This window comes from Carcharodon carcharias, unplaced genomic scaffold, assembly GCF_017639515.1.
Source record: "Carcharodon carcharias isolate sCarCar2 unplaced genomic scaffold, sCarCar2.pri scaffold_800_ctg1, whole genome shotgun sequence".
Taxonomy (NCBI): domain Eukaryota; kingdom Metazoa; phylum Chordata; class Chondrichthyes; order Lamniformes; family Lamnidae; genus Carcharodon; species Carcharodon carcharias.
Genome location: NW_024471118.1, coordinates 82,501 through 88,864, shown reverse-complemented (window position 1 = coordinate 88,864; position 6,364 = coordinate 82,501).

Here is a 6,364-nt window from a genome sequence, read left to right as displayed (position 1 = left end):
GGTCATGCCTGACAAATCTGTTAGAATTCTTTGAGGAGGTAACGAGCAGGTTAGACAAAGGAGAGCCAATGGATGTTATCTACTTGGACTTCCAGAAGGCCTTTGACAAGGTGCCGCACAGGAGGCTGCTCAGTAAGATAAGAGCCCATGGTGTTAGAGGCAAGGTACTAGCATGGATAGAAGACTGGCTGTCTGGCAGGAGGCAGAGAGTGGGGATAAGAGGCTCCTTCTCAGGATGGCGGCCGGTGACTAGTGGAGTTCCACAGGGGTCAGTGTTGGGACCACAACTTTTCACTTTATACATTAATGATCTACATGAAGGAACTGAGGGCATTCTGGCTAAGTTTGCAGATGATACAAGGATTGGTGGAGGGACAGGTAGTATTGAGGAGGCGGGGAGGCTGCAGAAGGATTTGAACAGGTTAGGAGAATGGGCAAAGAAGTGGCAGATGGAATACAACGTGGGGAAGTGTGAGGTCATGCACTTTGGTAGGAAGAATAGAGACATAGACTATTTTCTAAATGGGGAGAGAATTCAGAAATCTGGAGTGCAAAGGGACTTGGGAGTCCTAGTCCAGGATTCTCTTAAGGTTAACTTGCAGGTTGAGTCGCTAGTTAGGGAGGCAAATGCCATGTTGGCATTTATTTCGAGAGGACTAGAATATAAAAGCAGAGATGTGCTGCTGAGGCTTTATAAGGCTCTGGTCAGACCACATTTAGAATATTGTGAGCAATTTTGGGCCCCGTATCTCAGGAAGGATGTTCTGGCCCTGGAGAGGTCCAGAGGAGGTTCACGAGAACAATCCCAGGAATGAAAGGCTTAAGATATGAGGAACGTTTGAGGCCTCTGGGTCTATACTCGATGGAGTTTAGAAGGATGAGGGGGGATCTGATTGAAACTTACAGAATACTGAAAGGTCTGAATAGAGTGGACGTGGGGAAGATGTTTCCATTAGTAGGAGAGACTAGGACCCGAGGGCACAGCCTCAGAGTAAAGGGAAGACCTTTTAGAACAGAGATGAGGAGAAACTTCTTTAGCCAGAGAGTGGTGAATCTATGGAATTCATTGCCACAGAAGGCTGTGGAGGCCGGGTCATTGAGTGTATTTAAGACCGAGATAGATAGATTCTTGATTGGTAAGGGGGATCAATGGTTACGGGGAGAAGGTGGGAGAATGGGGCTGAGAAACTTATCAGCCGTGATTGAATGGCGGGGCAGACTCGATGGGCCGATTGGCCTAATTTCTGCTCCCATGTCTCGCGGTCTTATGGGTCAAGATCCCCCACTCCCCGCACCCCAGCCCCCTCCCCGGTTCCCACCACTTTAAGCACGCGCAAATTAAACTAACCCTCTGAATTTTTTTTTTCTAATCTCGACTTTGCTCGCAGGAGCCGTCAATGGGTGATTGCAGCGCTCCAGAGCGTCTCCTCACTCCGAGCGCTCACGGGGCGTGGGCCCCGCTCGGCTAGGCTGGGAGGGGTTGCCCAGCCTTACTTGCCCCCCCCACCCCCTCCCCCCAGCAAAGCCTGGGGAAGAATTATAGGAAGCGGGAGGTGGAAGATCTAGAAATGAGGACATCCCTGTCTTGGGAAGGGAGGGGGTTGGGGGTGGGGGTGTTGGTGGGTGGTGGGTGCATAGAGTCAGGGAGGTAGGCAGCCCAAAAGCAGGCCCTTCGGCCCACCTTGTCCGTGCCGGCCCACAGGCGCCGATCGACCTGTGACCCCCATGTTCCAGCGCTCGGCGCCTCGTTTCGAGCGCCCCATCTCCAGAGGCTTCTTGAAGGCCCCCCCCCCCCCCCACACCACACCATCCGACAGAAGGTCCGCTCGATCCCAGACCCCCACCCCCCATCTCTGCCACACCCCCTCCCTCACTCCCTCCGTTTCCATCGTGCAGGGGAGGGGAACCAGGGAGGGCATACGGCTCGAGGTCAGAGGTCGCAATGGGGGCTGAGCGGCACACCCCCCCCCCCCCCCCCCCCCCCGCGTGCTCACTCCCTCTGAGCCCTGAGCCCTGGCCCCTTGTGCGCCAGCTGGGCATGGCGGCCCCGCGCTTGTACACCGAGCTCGCCGTCAATAAAGTCCGGAGGACTCTGTCCCCGCTCCGGTCGCCCAGCCTCTCCTGGTGGGGAGTGGAGCAGGAGCTCCCCCTGCTGCCCGCAGCCTCAGGTTGTCAGTCGGATGGAAGGTGTTGTGCTGACAGAGGGGGGTGGGGGGGGGGTGGTCGGGGGCTCTGACTGTGCAGCCAGCCGAGACAGGCTGAGCGAGAGCGGGTGGGGGTTGGGGGTTGAGGGGTTGGGGTGGTCGGTGCTGGATCTGCCCGCTCGACAGCGTGAGGCTTTGCACCCTGTGTGTGCGTGTGTGTGTGTGTGAGTGTGTCTGTGTGTGTGTGTGCGTGTGTGTGTGTGTGAGTGTGTCTGTGTGTGTGTGTGTGTGTGTGTGTGAGTGTGAGTGTGAGTGTGAGTGTGTGTGTGTGTGAGTGTGTGTGTGAGTGTGTGTGTGTGTGTGTGTGAGTGTGAGTGTCTGTGTGTGTGTGTGTGTGTGTGTGTGTGTGTGTGAGTGTGAGTGTCTGTGTGTGTGTGAGTGTCTGTGTGTGTGTGTGAGTGTCTGTGTGTGTGTGTGTCTGTGTGTCCTACACTGTCCTTTCCCCCTCTGGGACCGGGTGTGACAGTGCGTTAGATACACTGTCCTTTCCACCACTGGACCGGGTGTCACAGTGCGTTAGATACACTGTCCTTTCCTCCTCTGTGACCGGGTGTCACAGTGCGTTAGATACACTGTCCTTTCCTCCTCTGTGACCTGGTGTCACAGTGCGTTAGATACACTGTCCATTCCTCCTCTGTGACCTGGTGTCACAGTGCGTTACATACACTGTCATTTCCCCCTCTGGGACCGGGTGATACAGTTTAGAGGGAGATTTACTCTGTTTCTGACCCCGTGCTGTACCTGTCCTGGGAGTGTTTGATGGGGACAGTGTAGAGGGAGATTTACTCTGTATCTAACCCCGTGCTGTACCTGTCCTGGGAGTGTTTGATGGGGACAGTGTAGAGAGAGCTTTACTCTGTATCTAACCCCGTTCTGTACCTGTCCTGGGTGTGTTTGATGAGAGAGTTTCTCTCTGTGCCAGTGAGATATATGATTTTATATTTCTATGTTTTAATGAGGTCTGTTTGTTTGGAAAACTGAGATGCTAATTTATAATTTTAAATAAAGTCGTTGATAAGTTATGCGATGTTTGCTTTGTTGAATTGTTTGAATAAATCGTGACACAAATGGGATCACAGATCCTCCAGATCGCAGGAGGAGGCCATTCTGCCCATCTCCCCCCATGCTGGCTCTCCGGGTAGAGCTATCCAATCGATCCCACTCCCTCCTCCTGCTCTCCCTCCCCTCCCCCCCCATCGCCCTGTGAATTTTCCCCCTTCCAGTGTTTCTCCGATTCCCCCATTCTGAGTGTTCCTATTGAATCTGCTTCCACTGACCTTTCAGGCAGCATCTTCCAGATCATAACAACTCGCTGGGTCCCACAAACCCTGTCCCCATCTCCCCCCACAACACACACACACACAACACCCCTCACAACTCTGGTTCTTATCTCAATCACCTCCGATCCGTGTCCCTCTGGTTTCCCCACCCTCCTGTCACTGGGAACAGTTTCATCCTCATTCACTGGATCCCAACCCCCCTGCCCCATTGGGAACGCCTCGATTCAATCTCCCCCTTAACCTTCTACCACTCGGGGGAGAGAGCGATCCCAGCTTCTCCTCCCAATCTCCCTCCACATGGACGGAGGTTTCTGGTGTGACTGAGCAGTGCACTCCCCTCCCCCCCACCGCTTCTCCCCCGATGCTCTCTCTGTTATACTGCGCATCATTCATTTCCCGATAACAATCCCATTACCTCTCGAACACATCAATTGACCCTCCCTCCCCCACACTCTCAGGCAGCGCGTTCCAGATCCTAACCCCTCGATTGACCCTCCCTCCCCCACACTCTCAGGCAGCGCGTTCCAGATCCTAACCCCTCGCTGCGTGAGACAGTTTCTCCTCGTGTCTCCGTCGCTCCTTTTACCCATCGCCTTCAACCCGTGTCCCTCTGCTTCTCCATCCGTCCCCCAATGGGAACAGTTTCCACCTCTTGCCATGCCAGGGTAACATTAAGGATTTAAAAAACCTTCTTGAGATCAGTATCTCTTCCGAATTCTCCCGTTGGATATCTCTTCTTCCGAGAATGGACAATTGCTGTTTGATGAAACGGCCACAGTGGGTCCCTTATGCTGGTGGCTCTGTAAAACTCTGAACCACTCTCGTGCAACACACCAAGGTCATGACCCCCCCCCCCACCCCCCACCGAAACGCCACTGGCGCTATACGAGCGTTCCTGTCAGCCAACACAAAGGACTAGCAGAGGTGACGTTTGCTCTGGCCAGCTCTGGGCAGAGGCAGCGCTATTTGAGACTCCCCCATCTGCTACATTGTTCCACTGGTTCTACCGCTTCCTGCTCAAAGAGCAATGGAGGCAGGGGGGAGGTGGTCTTTGACAGGAGGGGCACTGGACGTGCATCCTCGGCTGATTGGCTCAGCCTGAACCCACCTCCCGGTCGCTTTGCCCTGCTATGAGTGGCTTTTAGGGGGTTTTTGGATCCCCCCCTTACCCTCTCCGTCCCCGTCCTCTGCTGTTCGACCTCAGAAGCGAGTTCCAGAAGTCCGGGAGGGCAGTCTACCCGCGTCTGCTGTCTTGCGTCTGCTGCCTTCAGGGCGCAGCGGGTTTCTGAAGCCTGGACACCCCCACGCCCCCCCACCCCCTGCCAAAGCTACACTGTTTACACTGGAACAGCGAAACTCCTGCACCAGCGCCTACTGCAGGGGCTAATCTCTGTCATGTGAACATGCCAGTGATCGTGGGGGGTGGGGGGGGGATCTCAACTTGCAGGTAGACTGGGAAAACCAGGTTGGTAGTAGATCCCAGGACGAGGAATTTGCGGAATGTCTACGAGATGGTTTTTTTGGAGTAGCTTGTGGTGGAGCCACGAGGGAACAGGCGATTCTGGATTTGGTGATGTGTAAAGAGGCAGGTTTGATAAGGGAGCTTAAGTTGGAGGACCCCTTAGGAGAAAGTGACCAAAATAGGATAGAATTTACCCTGCAATTTGAGAGGAAAAAGCTGGAAGCGGATGTAACGGTATTACAGTTCGATAAAGGTAACTACAGAGACATGAGGGAGGAGCTGGCCAGAATTGACTGGGAGATGAGCCTAGCAGGAAAGACAGTGGAACAGCAATGGCAGGAGTTCCTGGGAGTGATTTGGGAGACACAATAAAAATTCATCCCTAGGAAGAAGAAGCATACTAAAGGGAGGACGAGGCAACCATGGCTGACAAGGGAAATCAGGGACAGCATAAAAGCTAAAGAGAAAGCATACAATGCGGCGAAGAGCAGTGGGAAAACAGGGGATTGGGAAGCCTACAAAGACCAACAGAGGACAACTAAAAAAGAAATAAGGAGGGAGAAGATTAAATATGAGGGTAAACCAGCCAGGAATATAATAGAAGATTGCAAGAGGTTTTTTTTAGATATATCAAGGGTAAGAGAGAGGCAAAAGTGGACATTGAGCCGCTGGGAAATGACGCTGGGGAAGTAATAATGGGGAACAAAGAAATGACGGAGGAACTGAATAGGTACTTTGCGTCAGTCTTCACAGTGGAAGACATGAGTAACATCCCCAAAGTTCAAGAGAGTCGGGGGCAGAGGTGAGTATGGTGGCCATTACCAAGGAGAAGGTGCTAGGAAAACTGAAAGGTCTGAAGGTGGATAAATCACCTCGACCAGATGGATTACTCACCAGAGTTCTGAAGGAGATAGCTGAAGAGATAGTGGAGGCGTTAGTGGTGATCGTTCAGGAATCACTCGAGTCAGGGAGGGTCCCAGAAGACTGGAAAATCGCTAATGTAACCCCCCTGTTTAAGAAGGGAGTGAGGCAAAAGACGGGAAATTACAGGCCGATTAGCCTGACCTCAGTCGTTGGTAAGATTTTAGAGTCCATTATTAAGGATGAGAAGTCAGAATACTTGGAAGTGCATGGTAAAATCGGGCAATGTCAACATGGTTTCATCAAGGGGAGGTCATGCCTGACAAATCTGTTAGAATTCTTTGAGGAGGTAACGAGCAGGTTAGACAAAGGAGAGCCAATGGATGTTATCTACTTGGACTTCCAGAAGGCCTTTGACAAGGTGCCGCACAGGAGGCTGCTCAGTAAGATAAGAGCCCATGGTGTTAGAGGCAAGGTACTAGCATGGATAGAAGACTGGCTGTCTGGCAGGAGGCAGAGAGTGGGGATAAGAGGCTCCTTCTCAGGATGGCGGCCGG